A 20,194-nucleotide genomic window follows, 5' to 3' on the forward strand; every position below is an offset into this window, starting at 1 on the left:
ATTTCCTGGATTGTCTGGACAATTTCTTTCGGGACTTGCAATAAGAGGAAGAAGGGAATTTCAGTTGTGGTTCCCTTGGTAGCTCTCCTGCAATTAGAAAAAGACAAGCTCCTAAAGTGTGGAGAATCCACACAAAGGCTGGACTCTTTGGATATCTTCCCACCCATCCTGATCAGGCCTTGGACACTGTCATTCTTTCCCCACCCCACCACCATCTTTGTTTTCCTCTATCCTCTCCTTGGGAAATGCCCAGTCCTTCCAAGAGAACAGCTCTTGACCTGAAGACAGGCAACCTCAAGGAGTGCACTTGGCCTTAGGAGTGGGTGAGGGGCAGGTATGCTTGCTTATTGACATCAATCTCTCTCACAGGATTGGTGAGAATTCCGTTCTATTTCATGTATGATGACAGACTAACATCCTTCTGTTTGTTTCCTAACTATGGAAGTTCTTCCAGAATAATGTGACGGCTGGCTGGTTCTTTATGTAAGGCATATTTCTCTTGGGGTATGCAAAAATGAGGCCCATGGAGGGTTATTAGTTTACTCAAGGTCACATGGATAGTTAATGGTCACACTGCATAGTGACCACTGCAGCGATTGCTCCAGAATCCACAGGCTCCTTCTCCAGTCAGACTGTATAATTTTTTGCCCCAGAGTCACTCTGATTTATGTCCACTTCTGCTATAAATAATTGAATTAAGTTAGAATGTTCTTCCTGTTTTGGTAAAAGGAAATATGAGGGCAAAATATTAGTGAGTTTATGCATGAGGGTTAACTCTGTATGATCTTACCATATGAGACTGCACAACAAATGATATACTAAAATTGTCACAAGAAAAAAGTGTTTGTCCCACAAAAAGAAAGTCTACCTCTTTTATATATTTACTAAGTTTTTCACTTTCATTATGTCTGTATTTTTTTTTTCAGAAAAAGTAAATGTGCTACATTATGTCCAACTTCTTTATCAACAAAGATAAATATTTATGATAAACAGTTGTGAATGAATGTAGGCATTCTTCGGGGGCCTTAGGTTATCTAACCCAAATTTCTATAGCAAGCAGTTCCAACATACCCAGAAGATAATGCACATGGGAAATGGCATATTTCCAAGGAAGAATCAGGGTCTGGCCTTGCCATAATCTAGAGTTGAATTGTCCCAGGAACAGGATTTTCTATGTGCTACTGAGCCTCTTTGTAGACATATATTAACTTGTCATTCACTATTTTGGAGGAAGCAGATTCCTATCATTCTAATTGAGGTGGGTAAATTATTAGCCTCTTCCTGACAACCACACACCTGTAGCCCTAAGAGAATACTCAATATTCTCAACATTTTATTTCATCCGCATGTCTTTGATGTGTGTGAATGTATTCGTGTGTATATGTGATAAAGGAAATAGTATCTGTGAGTGTGTGCATGGGTGTGTGTGTGTGTGTATTGTCAACCAGAATTATATACTGTAGCTATAAATAGATCAGTGGTTTTTCAACTGTTTTGCACCTATGAACCATCATCATCTATGGACTGGCAGTCGAAAACAACTGTCTTAGACTATTTTTTTAACAGTGGCAGAGTCATTTTTTTTTAATTTTATTTATTTATTGAATCACTGTGGGAAAGGTTACAAAGCTTTCAGGTTTATGTCTCAGTCATGCAGATATCAAACACATTTCCCTTTACCAATACTTATTTTTTACCATGAAGAACCCCAATAAAACCCCACCCCCCACCCCTCCCCGTCCCTGTGAGGCAGATGAATTCTAGTTAACACTCTATCTGCTTTGATTAGATTCATTGTTCCAATAAAAGATTCACCACTATTATTTAGAGTTTACCCCCCCCCCAAATCAGACATGCTGAAAAAGCATTGTGAAGTGATTTGCTTTCTACAGCTGGGTTCAAGAATTAAATGTTGGTTTTGGATTTCTGCTATTTTACCTATTGACCCTGGAAGTATTTCTACTGAAAGTCAGATAGTTAAGAAATTGGTATCTGTGTTCTGGAGTCGTGGCCGTGCTGGAGAGCCGCTCGCGGGGGGCAACTGGTGGCCTCGGTAGGGCGTGAAGGGCGGAGCGAAACGCCCCCCTTCCCATGAGGTTTTAGTCGCCCCCACACTCCCAGCTCATACCTGCTGTCCACAAGGCTCCCATGTGGCCGCCATCTTTCTTTCCAGAGAGGAAAGGGCGAATGGGGCAACACCCTTTCCCCTCCGGCAGACTTGATGGCCTGGATTAACGCATAGTCCTTTCACTTTTCTGCTCCAAGCTGCCGGGTTCTGCATTAAGTCCTTGTGCTTCTGGGACTGTGGCCGTGCTGGGGAGCCGCTCGTGGGGGGCAACTGTTGACCTCGGTAGGGCGTGAAGGACGGACCGGAACGCCCCCCTTCTCGTGAGGTTTTAGTCGCCCCCCACACCCCCGGCTCATACCTGCTGTCCACAAGGCTCCCATGCGGCCGCCATCCTTCTTTCCAGAGAAGAGAGGGCGAATGGGGCAACACCCTTTCCCCTCTGGGCAGAAATGATGGCCTGGGTTAACACATCGTCCGTTCACTTTTCTGCTCTAAGCTGCTGGGTTCTGCATTAAGTCCTTGTGTTTCTGGGACTGTGGCCGTGCTCCAAACTTAACTCTGATTTTCAGGGAGAAAGATTGGGTGGTTTACTTCTCATTGATCACTTTGTATATAGAGAGATGTTGCGCGGCCGCGTAAGCGGCCGTGCGGTTTTGAGAAAAAGTCCTCGTTCCCGCATACTCAAGCTGTGTTTGTAGAGGCTTCTGGTCACCGGGGTTCCATCTGGGGGAGGCGGGATGCGGCACCTACTCCATCTGGAACTTGCCGGTGATCTCGGCTCTTTTTGGAACCTGTTTTTTCTTTTTTTTTTCCCTCCGGGATCTGTGGTTCCCGCACCCTCCATGTGTTCCTTCTCTTATGCTGCACGCTTCAAAGATGGCGCTGGGGGGCGGGCTGTGGGCGTGACTTCCAGAATCAGAGGTTACCTGGGAGGTGTAGTCCGGCAGATTTGAGAAAAAGTCCTCGTTCCCGCATACTCGAGCTGTGTTTGTAGAGGCTTCTGGTCACCGGGGTTCCATCTGGGGGAGGCGGGATGCGGCACCTACTCCATCTGGAACTTGCCGGTGATCTCGGCTCTTTCTGGAACCTGTTTTTTCTTTTTCTTTTTTTTTCCTCCGGGATCTGTGGTTCCCGCACCCTCCATGTGTTCCTTCTCTTGGCAGAGTCATTTTTAATGCCTCTCAATTCCCATAAACTGAACAACTAGAGAGCAAAATAGTCTTAGACTATTATCTCAACAACATACAAGAAAGACAGATGAAAGCTGAAAGAAGCTGACTAATAGTAGTTCACTAAAATTCAAGTATTTTTGGCCCTGACTGAAGATCAATAGCTACACTCTAGCTGTTGATTTAAAACAAGGGCCCAAAGGACTGTCTTCCTGTGATCTGTTAGCTGTTCTGGAACCTCACCAAGAATGGCTATTCCATTTGGAAGAAACAACCCATACCTTCTCCCATTGGGAAAACCTCATGAATGACATCAAAAAAAATTTTAAGCACAAAAATAAATAAATAAATAAATAAATAAATAAATAAAATTCAAGTATTTTCTGGGAACACTGATGGAGGGCAGTTGACACGGGTGGTGGGACTGGTGTTAGAACATTGTACATCTAAATCTCAACTATAAATGCCTTTGTAAATTTTAGTGCTTTACACTTTTAAACTCTTTGAAAATTCAAGTACTTTTAGTAATTTTTTTATAAGTTGAGGAAATGAAATTCTATAGGATCTCCTTCGGCTATAAGTAGAATAGCTTCTCCCACAGGCAATCAGCTGCTTCAACATGGCACAACTCCAGACGTCTGTATTTAGAAGCTATTGTGTGCCAGGCAGTGGATATGTCAGACAGCAGAACATGGGTCGTGCTTATGAGAGCTGAGTCCTACTGGGGAGGTGGGGCAGGTCATGGAAACACAAGTAAGCCTCTCTAATACTCTGTGAGGAAAGAAACAACAGCAGCATAATTAGAGATTATAAAATCAGAGGAATATTTTCTAACCTTAGAACTAAAGGGGGGATGGGGGGTGGGAGGGATACTGGAACCCATGGTGGTGGAAAATGGGCACTGGTGGAGGGATGGGTATTTGATCATTGTATAATTGAAATCCAAGCACAAAAATTTGTAAGTCTACAACTGTACCTCATGGTGTTTCACTAATAAAAATTTAAAAAAAACTAAAGGGTCTGACTCTGAAACTCCTAAAGAAAATACATGCCAGGCTGTGTTTTAATGACAAAGTAATAAATCTCGATGGTCTTTTGGTCCTTGATTAAGCCTTGCTTTAAATTACATAATTTGAAGAAAACACATTCATCCTTGAGCTTCTTTTTGCAGATGTAATGTCTAACTGTTTGGTACCCCTTCTTCCTGCCTTCCAGTCCTGCTGAATGTGGATGGTACAACCATACAGCTAGCTTTCAGTCTATATATGATAGGCGTTCCTTAAACAAAAAAAATATCAACTTTAAAAGTGGAAATCCTTAGTCAATGAGAATAAGATCAAATTCACAGACTCCGTCAAGATTCTTACTCTATGATTAAGATTGAGAAAGTCACTAAGTGACTTGTCCAAGGCCACACAGCAAGTGGGTGGCCAAGCCAGCTTTAGAAATGAGAAATTCCAACTTCCTGGTGGGGTATATTACCAGGCCACAAATGAGTGGAAGAGCTAAGTGATATTTATGGCTAGTGATGATGGAAACCTCAAGAGGGCGGGATGATCATTCAAAAAAGTAGATAGCTCTTGGCATTTATTTATATCTCTGGGGATTGAAAATTGGGATTGGCCATTTCATAATAACCATATATTGGCTTCATTTTTGCACAAAAAAAATCGTCTCCCATTCCAGGCCCCCCCACCCTTGTCAGTAAACATTTTTCTGAAAATCTTGTCAGAAAACACAGTGATGTGTGACATTTTCAAAACTTCAGGAAATGTTTAGGTTATTTCTAACTTGTAATTACAACAGGCGAGTGTTTGGAGAGACTGAAACAGCAACTCCAAAACTGTCGTGACTTTGAGAAGAAACTGGGGTTGTGTGCTGGCACAGCCGTTCCCTAGCTGTGAGGGTCCAATCATTTCCAGAGAAACTTAGTTTCATGTTCTATGATGTAGGCATTCTACTAAGAAGAGTCCGGTTTCAATCTTTATATATCCTTTGCTCTCTTTCCTGGATCATTCCTGATCTCTTCTGGAGGATTCGCATTTCACCTTAGCCTGGACATAATCAAGAAAACTTACTTGGTTCATGTTATCATATAAATGTAGAGAGTCTTCAGGGCTGCTTCCTTGTTAGAACTTACATTCACGTGACTAGTCTTAAAATTAGGAAATGATGCCTTTGATTGTAGGCCTGGGTTGTGGTTATAGCCAGCATAGGCAATTTCCTTCTTTATATTATTTTTATGTCATGTTTTCACATGCATACAGTCTATGTAGAAATTGAGACAGAGTAGCTTGACTTTCTCACAAAAATATTTGTCAAGAGGAATTTGAAAAATTTAAATTTCATATCAGCCGATGATAAAAAAAAAAGGTAGATAATTTTCATTCATTTTCTTGCTTTTGTATTTTGGAGCCATATGTGGCTCTTTGCTATGGGATCACTCCTGGCAGGGCTCGGAGGTCCATACGTGGTACTGTAGGTAAAACATGAATTGGGCTCATGCAAGGGAAGCACCATACCTACTAGACCATCTCTCCTGGCCAAATAATATTTAATAACACTATCTAGTTATGAACTCTAAAGCCTGATGTTGTCTGACAGTGATGCTTGGTAGGTAGAATAACGTGGCTTTGCATCATAGGAACAGTGGTGGAGTCCAATGAGTTTCAGGGTTCCTTTTTGATAAGGGAGGGGTGACAAGGAATCTGAATAAACCAGGCCCTGGGTTAAGTTACCTCCTTCTTAACCCACCGGATCCTTACAACTGTGCAGAGAGGTAAGGGTCATTCTATGCTTTCAACAGAAAGCGAGCTAAGACAGCAGGCAGGGAAAGTTGTTCCAACGTGCTTCAACAGTTAAAGGCCTCAACACTCTACCACATTCTACTATGGTTCTCTCTCTCTCCAATCCCCTGGTGCATCCATTTTAGCGGGTTCTGTTTAGTGCAAGTTAAAAATCTAGATGAGGTGATTTAAATGCATTTTGCTCTTCTCTTTAGAAGCCAGCCTTTTCTGCTGCCTCTTCTGTCAAGGTTGAGTGTCCCTCTGACTGTTAGGCTGCTAAAGGACCACCCCTGATATGTTGACAAGAAATAAGCTTCTAATCCGCAACACTTCTTTATATGGCTTGTTAGCTCAAAGCTCCTACCGAAGTATTTCCCAACAAGCCTGGCCACCTTATCATATTCCAAGCAGAACTTGGGCTTTCATGGGTTGTAATACTTGGAAACCCTTAGGGCCACGAGCACTTTGCTCTCTGTTTAAGGCCACCAGGATTTAGTCTATTCTCTAACCCTCAAACCCACCCCACCAACAATATTTTTGCTCTTCTTCAAAGAAGTTATACATCTTATAGCAACCACCAGAGTTCATTTCTATTCGAATTTCAATATAAAATAAATCCCAGGAAACAGCACTTGATCGTTGTACACACAGACAACACAAACAGCAAACCGGGTCACTGTAGGTGGCAAGCCAATTGTGTCAACTATGCGTGGAAGTTTTAGTGTTGGTTCATATCCAAAGACTGTTTTGTAACATCTGGGTGATTTTTTTTCTCTCAGGTTGAATGAAAGGCCATTGGTTTTGTTCTCCCCTCTGTCCTATGGGGGATTTCTGCTTCTCTGGAAAGTCATGCCATGTGTGCCTGAAAAAGATTAAGATGGTCGGTAGGGGTGAGAGACTTTTCATCAGAATTTATTACTGCCCAAAGTCTCTAGAAAGACTCTCATTGAACACCAGCCTTTGTACTTCCACCCATGAAAATTGTTCATACCATGACCAATCTGAGACATTGTCATTGTTCTTCATAGAGTATTCTGAATAAGATCACAGTGAACCAATTCTTCTGTGGGAAGGGAAGGGGAAAGATACCGAGGTCATCAGAAAGCTGAAGTTTGCTTCATATTTGTGGCCTTTTCCATCACTTCAACTAGTACTGATCGAAACTCTCTTTTGACACTTAGGCAGATACCCTGGGTAGATGCTCCCCTAACCACATGGATTCTTATGAGGAAACATATTTTCTGTTAGACACCAAGAGGAATAAATGACTCTAAAATATCTTTTTCCTCCATTGAAAACCCAACACCTGCCAATCATATGGATCAATCTTATTTGTGATATGTCATTTTCCCTTTCATTTATCAAAACTCTTTCTTAGCATCCATCAAACCTATTTTCTAAGAGAACTATGTACCTGCACTCTCTTTATAATTCTTTGTTTCCAACATGCCCTACATGCATTAAACACACGCACAAATCTCACTATTGCAGTCACTAGGATTTAAGTCAGCTCCAAACACAAAAGAAGGAGGCAGACAAAAATATGTTCCTAAAAATAAACCTAAAAAAGAACTGGTTTTACATTAGTCTTAAAATACAATTTCTATAAATTACAAAAGCTTTAATGCTGGACTGTGCAGTTGAGGCCAGTGTATACTGACACGTGGAACGTCTCATCAAGTTCTGTAGATATACGGAGGCCACAATTTTACTGACTTAAATTCCAACAATAAAAGCTACGGGTGTGAGAGCATGCTTCATTTCAAAACTGCTTTGTTAAAAAAAAAAATCATGCACTAATGAGGACATTGAGAATAGGAACTAATATCTGGGTCACAGAGGTATAAAAATGTGATCTCCATTTTAGCTATGTTCTCACCTCAGCAAGGGCAATGAACCTTTGGGCATAAATTTGATCTAACGTCCTAACATCCTCAAAGAATTTTTTTTTTCTAATAATGCAGTTGTACTAGTTGTTGGTTAGTAATTGAAGTTATTTTTTTTTTCTGATAGAGTCCCACAGATCTGTCATTGACTTTGTAAAAACTACTTTCCCATCACTCCTATCAAAGTTTCTAGCTCTCTCAAGAAGGAATGCCCTGCCACAGAGGTGGCGTAGGGTGGAGGGGACGGTGAGAGTGGTGGGATGCTGCGACCATTGGTCGTGGGCACTGGTGGAGGGATGGGTACTCTATCATTGTATGACTGAAATAAAAGCACGAAAGTTTGTAAGCCTGTAACTGTACCTCACGGTGATTCGCTAATTTTTTAAAAAAAATAGTTTCTTGCTCTCTCCCATTCAAAACAGCAATAACAGTGAGCATTGGCATGCATATGCCTTTTCCATTTTGTGTCTTATATTTCACAGACACATCAGTGTGGAATAGCTGGATCATAAGGAAATTTCCTTCTTAATTTTGAAAGGTAGAACTATTCTGTTTTCCATAGCAGGTGGACCAATTGACCTTCCTGGAGTTCCTTTATCTCCCAACCTCACCCACACTTGTTATATCTTGTCTTCTTGACAAGAGCCATTCCCGTAGGTGTGGGTTATGGCTCCTCCTGGTTTTGATGTGTACTTCTCTGCTGAACAGTGACAAGGAACATCTTTTCATGTGCCTGTTGGCTATCCATAAGCTTAAGATAAAGAAGCAAATAAACAAACAAAACAAATACTCTTGATTCAAAGAAGAGATTGAAGTGACCAGAAGGAAAGGTGTTTTCTGGATAAGGGAATGAAATGGGTGAAGTGTATGATGAACTGTGGAGACTAGAATTTTGGTGATAATCACAAGGTAGAGTGTACAAATGTAGAATTAGAATTAGCTTTGTAATCTAAAGCTTATATGGTGTTATAAACCCATGTTGTCTCAATAAAAGTAAATTTATTGGTAGTTGCTCCCTTTCCATTTTCAAAGTCATCCAATGGTGTTGGTGTGCCCAGCCGTTCCCAGGACTCATTCCTGGCTCTGTACTCAGGGGTCTGCTGGGTCAGGGGACCATGAACCCCAGTGAGCTTTATGCAAGGCAAACACCCTACACATTGCTTTATATCTCAGGTCCCTTTTTGATTTTTCTTAGATGAAATAAATCTTTGGATAAGATTTTAACAAAGATCTATGGTAAAAGTTTCCATATATTGCCCAGCTTATAAATTTTAATGAGGTCAGGTAACTCAGCATCAAACATTCTTCCTGTTTTAGGTTGCTTAATTGAGTGGATTTCAGATTCTAAAATTTATCAGTTGTACTATGCTTTTATCTGAACATAGTTTGACTACCATTGAAAAAATTAATATCAAAAGGCAGTGTTCTGTGCATATCATCTCCTTATTTTTTATTCCCCATGTGCAACTTGTTCAACCTTTTAATAAAAATCTTTACCTTGCAGTTTCTCGATATTTCCCTTTCTGTCAGAAAATGAAGATTTGTCTCTTTTGACTTTTTCAAACCAACTCCCCGCTTTATGGCTCCTCCAACGCCTTCCACCTTTAACTCTTGTTATGCTCTTGGTTTAGATCAATATTGGGTTGAATCATTAAGATCCTGTATTTTTTTTTTGCACTGAGAATTTTGGTATATAATGTACTTTCTCTTCTTTTCCTCTTCTCCTTCTTTTCCTGACAAGCTTCTGTCCTAGTACAGCGGGTGGGGTGTTTGCCTTGCAAGCAGCCAACCCGAGTTCGGTTCCCAGCACCCCATATGGTTCCCCGAGCACCTGAAGTAATCCCTGACTGCAAAGCCGGGAGTAACCCCTGTGCATCGCCGGGTGTGACCCAAAAAGCAAAAAATAAATAAAAAATATATATTTGTCATGAGTTCATGCTCACATTTTCTCCAGTTTTTAAAAACTCAACTTTCTCTATTCAAACATTCTATTCTATTCTATTTTATTCTATCAGTTTCTCCTTGGATTTGCTCTTCTTGGTCTGTCTGTCTTGGCTTTTTTCTGACCAGCACTCATACTGGGAATCCCTTCACGTCACTCAGGATTCACTTTTAACTTTTAGCTTGAGCCTTCCTTTCCAGGTTTAGTATTTTCGTTCTTGTCTACATTCTCATTGCAGAGCCATAGTTGTTTCTGGTGTCTGAAAAAAAAAATCCTAAATTCTGTATCTCTGAGAATCCTGTACTTCACAATTAAAACATAATTTAGCGGCATACAGGATTCCTCTGAAGACTTTGCTCCTTTGACTTCTGCCTTCTCACATTGCTTTGAAAAATGTCTGGGCTTTCTGATTTCTGGTCCCTTTGTAAGTGACACCTTACTCCAGCCCCTGTCCATGAAAAATCCCAGCATGGATGCTTTTAAGATGTTCCTTTTATCCCTTTGATGTAAACCTATTTTTATCCATTTACTGAGTATGCAGTCATCTGTTTGAATTGGGACTCTGATGTCTTAAATTCTGGGAAATTTTCTTGAAATACTTTCTTTGATGATTTCTCCTTCTTGGTTTTCTCTCTGAAACTTTATTATTCAGTGATTGGACCTCTGGACATACTTCTGAGCTTGAATACCTTATCTTTCCTCTTGTTCACCTATTTAAGTTCTATTTGGAAACTTTAGGTATAAATGACAGATAATGAAATTATATCTAAAATATAAAATAAATTATGTAAATAAATTGAGAATTTTGACAAATGGATATAGTTAGGTTACCTCCACCTAATGTGTGATATAATTGTTTTGTGTCTGTCTTTTTGCACTGAACATATTGTATCAGCTATTTTATTTTTTTATTGCTAATTATCCTATTCCATTGCATAATAAAGATTGTGCCATTCTTTGTTGATCAGTTATTTTCAGTTTTACCATGTATGAATCAAACTATGGTAAACACCAGGCAGGCTTTCAATGAACATATATTTTCATTTAATTTGAGTAAATAGCAGAGAGGAAATTATGGGTCAGGTAAGGATATAATTGTCTACTAGAATATTTTCTCAGGTGTCTCTACCATTTTGCATTCTCATCAGTGTAAAAATTACAGTTGTTTCATTTCCTTACCTCTGTGTTGACTTTTATTGCAATTTTAGACATCCTAAAGGATGTACAGTGAAATATTTTTAAGGGATTTGTGAAGTCTGTTTTAATGACAATGTTTCTTTTTTGAGTTCAGTTTTCTGCCTATGTTTTAAACCAGTTTGCTCGATGTCTAGGTATATATTTTTGTTTTGTTTGTTCTTTCTTTGAGTCACACACCGCCATGCTGTGAACTTTAGAAAAATAACTTAAGGGAAAAGATAGCAGAAGCATACATAAAGACTCTTGTACATGTTACAAAATAGATAAAAACAAGATAATATATCAGTCTTAGCTCTTCATGTTCAACTTTTTCCTAAAATGTTGGCTGAACTTAATATGATAAGGGAATTCTACAATGATTTCTTGAAATAAATGTGCATGAAATGATACACATCAGCAGAGACAACCCAAATTTGACTTTATTTTGTTTTTGGTTAGGGGCACCTAGCATGCTCAGGGAATTCCCCTGCCTCTATTTGGGGGGCTTTTTCCCAGCAATGTTCTGGTCAGCCCCCAACATTTACTTTTCTGCTACCAAAACCAAAACACCAGCCTCTGATTTAGTGTTAGGTCTGTAGCACTGTAGCACTGTCCTCCCATTGTTCATCGATTTGCTCGAGTGGGCACCAGTACCGGCTCACAACAAATTGTGAGACTTGTTGTCACTGGTTTTGGCATATCAAATACATCATGGGGAGCTTGCCAGACTTTGCCATGTGGGTGAGATACTCTCGGTATCTTGCCGGGCTCTCCGAGAGGGGCAGAGGAATCAAACCTGGGTTGGCCGCGTGCAAGGCAAACACCTTACCCACTATACTATCGCTCCAGCTGATACAGTGTTAATAGTGGTTAATGAGGCATATGCAGATAAAAGTAATACAAAGCAATTAGATGAAAATTCTGGTTGATGAAAAAAAAAACGGTTGTAGCTATTGGTCTTGTTGTGTAAGTTGATAATATTTTCATACTGTCCTTTATTTGCGAGTCTCTGGATCATGGCTGTTAGTGAGCTTATATGGCAGTTTCTGGTCCTGACTGCCAGGCAGCCGGAAACACAACAAGATGGAGGGGGGGCCCATTCCCGACTCTGTGTGAGACTGAGGTTTCAGTCACAAACCGTCATACCTGGGTTTTTCAGAAGATTAATTCTTATGCGTGACTCTATGCATAGCCAGAAGTCAAATCCAGGTCATAGCATGCAAGGCAAGCCTTTTTCCATTGTATTACCACTCTAGCCCCTATACTCTTTTTACCTTAAGAATAAAACGTTTACTGATCATTTTGTATGTCTGTATATGTTTTGATTTAGAGATTTAATTTATGAAATAAATGAGAAATTCAACTGTCTCATCTCCAAGAGTCAATCGATCAACAATATTAAATCATTTTCTTTCATCTAATATGCTATATGACTCATACTTCAAGAAACAAAGAGCAAGCAACATATTTCCTCATTTCTAAGACATATTTGAAATATACAGTGCAACACTGACTTAATAACTTCAAAAATAACAGTTTTTCACATTAAATTATCCATCTATTATAAGAAGTATCTCCATTTCGGAAGCATTAAATGTGAGAAAAATGTGCATTTTTAGAATTGAGATCAGTCAGCTTTTGCTTCAAGTATTTTGAGTATCTCTTGTTTAGTGTGTACAAATTTTGGATCCATATGGCTTCCTGAGGGATTGATTTTTCATCTTTCATCATTATATAATGTAGGTCACTCTTTGCTTTGAAATATACCTAATTTTATTATTTATTTTGACCAAGATCTTTTCTTAGAATTTAAAAAAAAATTGTGAATAACCTTTGATTCACCAAGTTATTTGTAGCTGAGTTTCAAACTTACAATGTTCCAGCAACAATCCCATAACCAGCTCCAATATCCCTCCATCAATGTTTCTAGATCTCTTCCCATCCTTCAGCCTAACTCCTTACCAAGCACATTATTAAGTTGATTTATGAAATTTGGATCGCATGCTTTCTTTTTGTTGGTCTGTGACTCAGATTCATAGCTCTACTACCGCTATTTTTTGATATTACAGAACCATCTCTGCTTTATTTTATTTTATTTTATTTTGCTTTTTGGGTAACACCCAGCGATGCTCAGGGGTTACTCCTGGCTTTGCACTCAGGAATCACTCCTGGCGGTGCTCGGGGGACCATATGGGATGCTGGGAATAGAACCCGGGTCGGCTGCGTGCAAGGCAAACGCCCTATCCGCTGTGCTATTGCTCCATCCCCAGCTTTAAAACAACTTTTGCACAGCACATTTAAAAAAATTCTTTCATTTCTAATCTATACTATCGAATTTGAAATACTATTTGTAAATGGTATTTTATTTGAGCGTTTTTGACGTTCTCTGTTATTTGATACATGGCACAGCAGGTAGGACGTTCGCCTTACAAGCGGCCAACATGGCCAACCCGAGTTCGATTCCTCCGCCCCTCTCGGAGAGCCCGGCAAGCTACCGAGAGTATTCGATATGCCAGACACAGTAACAACAAAGTCTCCAATGGAGACGTTACTGGGCCCGCTCGAGCAAATCGACGATAGTTTATTATTATGATTATGTATTTAATTGACCTTTCCTTATGCCTCTTGTTTCCCTGTAGCTTACTATGACAGTTAAAAAATATATCTTTTTTTAACTTATCACTTTTGTGTGTGCCTATGTATAATTTTCATAGCAGTTATTGTAGGTATTATTTGTTTCAAATATCAATGCATAACTTCCAACCTCTTCTGGCAACAACTTTATAACACTTGAAGTGAACTGTGGAAATTCACTTCCATTTAAATATCTTTAGCAGACCCACTTAAAATATGCCATAGTATTAGGTGTAAGGTAATATTATAATTTGCAATAAAAATATGAACTCAAATTTATAAAACTTATAAGGAAAATCATAGTCAATTTTACACAGATTTCTATTTTTTTCATTGTTTCTTCTGATGTCCTAAGATCTTTTACCATTCCCTTTCTGTCTTAGGAGAGTCCTTTACCCAATTTCTAATGGTATATTGCTTACAGTAAATTATTATTGTTTTCCTTTGAGAGTGACTACATTTTTCTATTATGTAGAAGAGTTCCCTAAAGTTCTTTGCTTTCAGCACTTGGAAATAATTTATGCCACTTATTTCTGTCCACCATAGTTTGAGATGATAAATCTGGTATAAATTAAATTGATGTTTTCCTAGAGGTAATGTGTTATTTTCCTAGATACTTTAAATTTTTTTCTTTGTCATCTTCTTTCAAAAGTTTAACAATAAAACCTTGGCATGAATTTCTTTGGTTTTATCATCTTTGGGGGGAGTTTCTTCAGCTCCTTGATCTATAGTGTCTTTTGGTAAACTAAGGGACTCCTCACTAATTACTTATTTGAACATTTTTTAAATCCCATACTTTTATTCATTTTCAGCAAGTTCCCTAAGACTCTATTATTTTTCATTTAAAAGTTATATTATGTGACTTTTATTTCTTTGTCTTTGAGTTTATAGAGTCTTCCTAGAGTTATCTCCACTCTACTATTTGGTTTACTAAGCAATATTTTTGTTATTATGTATGTTTTACTTTTATAATTTTATTAGGATATTTTAAATATCCTTTCATCAGCAAAGATTTTTTTAAATAAATTTTAAGAGAAGTTGTCATGGATTACCAAAGCCAATGTATGATGACTGCTTTAAATCCTTGTCAACTCATCAGAACATGTAATGCTAAATGGCTGTCATTTCTCATTGAAGCTGTGATTGTCTTGGCTCCTGATATGATAAAGATTTTTCTGCTTTTCCTTGAATAATTTTATCTCTCCTATCAGGAGGCTCTAGGTCTCATTTGAATCTTTAATTTGAGCTGGCAGTTATCCAGCTTAGGGTGAATGTGCGCGTCATGTCTCAATTGATCAGCTTTTGGTTCATTAGAAGTTTGACTTTCAATCCTTGAAATATTATTTTGGTTGTCTGAGTTCTTCTGGTACCTATTATTTCTTGATGATGTAGCCTGAGGAATTTCTCCAGACCTGGCCCCAAATGTGTTTCAGTGGGTTAATTGGTGGTCGAGTCCGCCAACCAGTGTTTTTAAGACTACCCTACTATCGCTGCAAAGAGGGAAGGAAATTGTCTTCCAGCAGCTTCCTGGACTGGACTGTTTTATGTAGTAAGATTCCTCTTTCCTTTTAGTTCTTCTTAAGTTGGCATTCAGAGGGAAGTATAGGAGCCTAGATTCCAATGGAGAGAAGCCTTCTCCACACTGCTTCCTGTTGGGGAAGTTTCCAGGCAATCCCTTTGCTGATTGGGTTAGGCTCACATAATGACAATATAGAGAGCTATCTTCAAACTCACCTTCCTCCCACTGAGTATGTGACTCATCTTCAAACTCACCTTCCTCCCACTATCAGAGTCTATGCGGTGTCTTTTGGGTCAACTTCAGGGTTTATTTGTTATGTTTAGGAAGGAAGAATAGGTGTAAATAGACTATGTAATTTTGTCTAAGTCAGAATTACTTTTGATGCAATAATTTTTAGAATTTTACATTCAGATCTTTGTTGTATAAGTATATATGACTTATATACTTACATGACAAGATACTTATATGACAAGAGCACAGATATTCTTTCCCTCCAAAGCATTAAAAAAAATTATTTGAGGGGCTGGAGCCATAGCACAGCAGGTAAGGTATTTGCCTTGCACGTGGCTGACCAGGGTTCTATCCCTAGCATCCCATATGTTCCCCCTGAGCAATACCAGGAGTGATTCCTGAGTGCAGAGCCAGTAGTCAGCCCTGAGCATCACCGGGTATGACCCAAAAAGCAAATAAATAAATAAATAAATAAATAACTTGACGTCACCTAGATATAGGCTTCCACACGTATTGGAGTAGGATTATTTAAAACATTCTGAGAATTAGCTTACTGAATTCAGATCATACCTAAAATCTTAAGAGAAACCTCTCAATTCTTCAGTAGTTTGCCTTCTCTATTATATTTCCTTTTTTAATCCCTCTGTATATTCAATATCAAATAGTTTTAAGTTCACTTTGTGCTTCTATTTTACTGCTCATGCTATATAATGTGGATAGTCTCTATGTGCGGGACCCAGGGCGTAGATCTCCAAGCCTGCTCGAATTGGGACTGGGGCTTCCTCCACTCAGATCCCCCATCTTCCAGGAGTTACAACCACCAACTGTGCCCAGCACCGTGTAATCCCATCAACAGCCAAGACCCAGAGACTATAAAACCGTGCTCCCGGAAGCGTGCGGCCACATTTGAGGCCGTGCGACATCTTACTATCTAGGTCTTACTCTGGAGAATCTGGCAGGCTACCAAAAGATCCTGCCCACAGGGCAGAGTCTGGAAAACTCCCAGTGGTGTATTCAATATGTCAAATACCAGTAACAATGATGGGTCTCATTCTCCTGACCCTGAAAGAGCCTCAAATGTGGTACTTTTTAAAATCCCAGGGCTAGGACGAAGAAGACATTACTGGAGCCTGCTCAAGGCAATCGATGACCAACAGGATGACAGTGATACAGTCTCTATTTGTGTAATGTGTTTCTGATCAGGTACTAGGCAACAATCAGATTCCTTATTTCTGAAGCATCAGGTTGTGGTTTCACTACAACTGAAGGTTCAAAGTAGGTGGGAGAAATAAAGGCTACTGTTCAACATAGAATTATTCCAGTAACCCAACAGTTTTCCTACAAAAGCATCCTATGAGTGCATTACAACACTATCTTTTTGCATTTTTTTAATCATGGGAATCTAACAATATAACTGAAAAATAAAAGAAAGGAGAGGTAACATATAGAAAAATAATTTGGTTAATCGTTTAGAGAATAGGTTAATATACATTGTTAGAACATTCTATATGTATATAAGGGCATTGAAAAAAGCATGAAAAGTATCCTGGCAAATAAAAAGTCTACTGGTCCTCCTGTGGACTGGAGCCTTAGCACAGTGGGTAGGGCATTTGCCTTCCACGTGGCTGTCCTGGGTTCGATTCCTCCTTCCCTCTCAGAGAGCCCAGCAAGCTACCAAGAGTATCCAGCCTGCATGGCAGAGCCTGGCAAGCTACCCATGTCATATTCAATATGCCAAAAACAGTAACAAAAAGTTTCACAATGGAGACATTACTGGTGCCTGTTCAAGCAAATCAATGAACAATGGGTGCTACAGTGCTACAGTGCTATATGTTCTCCTGTGATCCCTACATAATCCTTTATAAATCATGAATTCATATAGTGAGAATTTTGGCCCTTTTCACCTTTAGTTGCTGTGTTTTTTTTAACTCCTCTCCCTGACTTGGGGAGGCATTTAATCAAATATAATATATATATATATATATATATATATATATCTTATGCCTCTTTTTGAGGGGGATCTTGATTTGCAAAGGGGCATTAATAACTACTACATTTTTTGTGATCTGATCTGTTTAGTTTTGTTGTCAAATGTTGTTCTCCAGAAAAGTTATTTCTATAAGAAGTGCTCAAAACAGGAGACAGTGTACTTGGATTGCATTATGACCCCACATGTATTAAAAACCTCGAATGTCAATGTGTAGGGGGCATGGAACCAGATGGCTTTAAACTCTATTGAAATTATTCAATGTTTCCTTCATGAAGAGGATTGGTTGTGGATTTAAAGTCACATTAAGTAGAATGGAGTAAAGAGGACCCTTTGTAAGCCAAGTGCACAAACTCAAATCAACAAACGCCACCATCTTCAAATAACACTTATTAAGTACACACGTGCTTGGGGTCTGGACTCTGTTTATTAGTCCAAAAAAAAAGACATATGTTCTAAAGAAGATGAGAGGTGTCCCTGTGCTTTTGTCATTTAAGTGATACGCATGGGAGGTGTAAATGAAATTTTATTGATAAAACACCTCTTTCATTTACTTCATGTGAGATTCCAAGCCCGTCTGATCCCTTTCCTCCAAGAGGCAGAAGGCACGGATGCTGGAGTCACAGGCTCATCCACAGATCCAACGGACTGGGCCTAGGTCCATTCCCAGGAACACAGAACACGCGGCCATTTGGAGGAGGGAGATACAGCTATGACAGTCTCTCACAGAATGGCCTTGGTTGCCCCAAACCATGGCTGTGTTGTTCACACAGTACCCTCTTTATGAGCCCGGAGATGGAATTTCAATGAGGAGCACTGAGGTATGTTTTTCCAAAAGTGGCATCTGGCTCCAGGATTGGTTACGTGAATGGCCCAGCACCTGGTTAGACCTGTGGTTTCTGCTAATTAGCCTGAGGTTGTGCTGGCTGCCTTCTTGGGTTTTCAGAATACATCCAACCTTTCGTCATCATCACCAGTCTCAAGATGGCTTCAATACGTGCGTGTGGTAAAGGGGGCCTTTGAAGGCAGTGGGGATACCTGTCTTATTGTGGACAAAGTGGATATTTATGCCCTGGCCTACACTTACCCAGTAATGATGGGTCAAGTAATTTGGATTTCAAATACAGTAATAATTAATCCGGAGGAAGTCTAGATTAAGTACAGGTTTCCTTTCCCTTATAATTGACTATTTCTCCCCCGAGTGGGCCAATGTTTTCTTAAAAAATTAAAAATACTTCTAGATCCATCTGTCTCTGTCATGCTGCTCCTTTCTGTATTTATCTCTGTGGATGCAGAGCGGCTCTGGACATTTGAGGGATATATATGTTTGCATATGGGTGCATGTATATTTATAAACAGGGTTTTACTATAAGGGAGAAAAAGATTCCTGGTAAAACTGTGGCCGGAAAAGCACATTTCCTGCAGCAAAGTTCCCTGGACCACACAGAGAACTGTCCCCTCTAGTGACCCCTCCTACTTCACATTTTTCTCTTCAGGAGGATGGATGCTGGGACAGTCTCTCCAGCGGTGGATGCAGTCTAATTAAAGCATAACAGGGCTCTCTTTTCTGCATCAGTTGCCATCTGCATACCTCAAAGCTTGCTACACTTGGTGGGTAAATTCGGCCTAGAAGAAAGAGCGAAGAATCAGAATCTGCACTCACCGGTCCTTGCCTCCCTTTGGATAAAGGAGACCTGGGTGGGCAGGTCCTTTCATTTCTGTCTTCCACTTCCCCACTTAATAAGAACCCCTGAGCACTAAGTCCTATTTGTGGGCTCTTGCCTCACAGAGGCTGGTGGACATTTCTATGAAACTCTCCCAGGTGAAAATTTGGAGGAAAATTTCAGAAAAGAAAGCTAATTGAGTAAGTTCTAGCTAGAAGAGAGATTCTTAGTTAAAATAGAGAAATAGATTGTAGCAAGAAGGTTGGAGCAGATTATATCAATAGTAGATCTATTAACCAAAAAAACACATGGAAAACTTGGTCAGTGGTGTCCTAACACGATTGCTGTGACCATAGACTTCCTGGTTCCAGCGAACAGCATTTCACTAATGTCATCTCTTCCTCAGGCTTTACTCTACCATTCTCCATGGCCAGCCATACAAACGGAGAGTCCCTAGTAAAAGAAAAAATGAAAGTTAGCAAATAATTAAAACCTCCATTTATCAGGCCTTTCATCTCATCTGGCTTTTGATTTTGATCCTCCTGAATTACTTTTGATGTGGAGGACCCCTCTGTTGGAGATCTGCACCAATCAGGAAGAAGGGTTAGACATCGTCCATAAGTCACACCCTTCTTTCTGTGTCTTCCCCCTTCAAAATGTCAGCAGGAAATGGAGAATTTGCCAAAGATATAGGCTGCCTTCAGGCTGAAGCTTATCACATGGTTTTTCCAGGAACTCAACTCAAGCGTGTGCAGGATTCACTAAGAGATTCGCACACATCTCTTCCCTGCTCAGTGTTGGTGGTGCGATGTGCATCACCTGGAACTGGCTATAGTTCCCCAAATCAGGAAATTAACCAATGCTACAACCAAGTGCACTTCTGTCTGTCTTCCCCAAACTCCATTCCACTCCCCATGTTTCCTCCCAGAGAGCCACTCAACATGCATCCCAGTGATGTGCAAAGTTTTGAATGACAGGTACACATTTAATCTAAATGACATCATTGCAAAAGAATGTTTCTCCCAACTTCTAATTACTTGTCCAGATTGTCCAAGATGGCTTTAGTAAAAGGAAATGTTTTGGTGAGTGCCCTTCCAACTTAAAAGATTTTTTAAAATCATAATAATGAAAA

The 20,194-nt window shown here is 39.7% G+C and overlaps 1 non-coding gene across 1 annotated transcript; it reads left to right on the top strand.

The window, feature by feature from the left end:
• The first annotated feature begins 3,377 nt into the window (after positions 1-3,377).
• On the top strand, positions 3,378-3,513 carry LOC130028452 (small nucleolar RNA SNORA2/SNORA34 family). Its single transcript, XR_008793186.1, has one exon. It is a non-coding gene; the product is annotated as a small nucleolar RNA SNORA2/SNORA34 family (small nucleolar RNA).
• Positions 3,514-20,194: the final 16,681 nt, after the last annotated feature.

This window comes from Sorex fumeus, unplaced genomic scaffold, assembly GCF_029834395.1.
Source record: "Sorex fumeus unplaced genomic scaffold, SorFum_2.1 ptg000039l, whole genome shotgun sequence".
Taxonomy (NCBI): Eukaryota; Metazoa; Chordata; class Mammalia; order Eulipotyphla; family Soricidae; genus Sorex; species Sorex fumeus.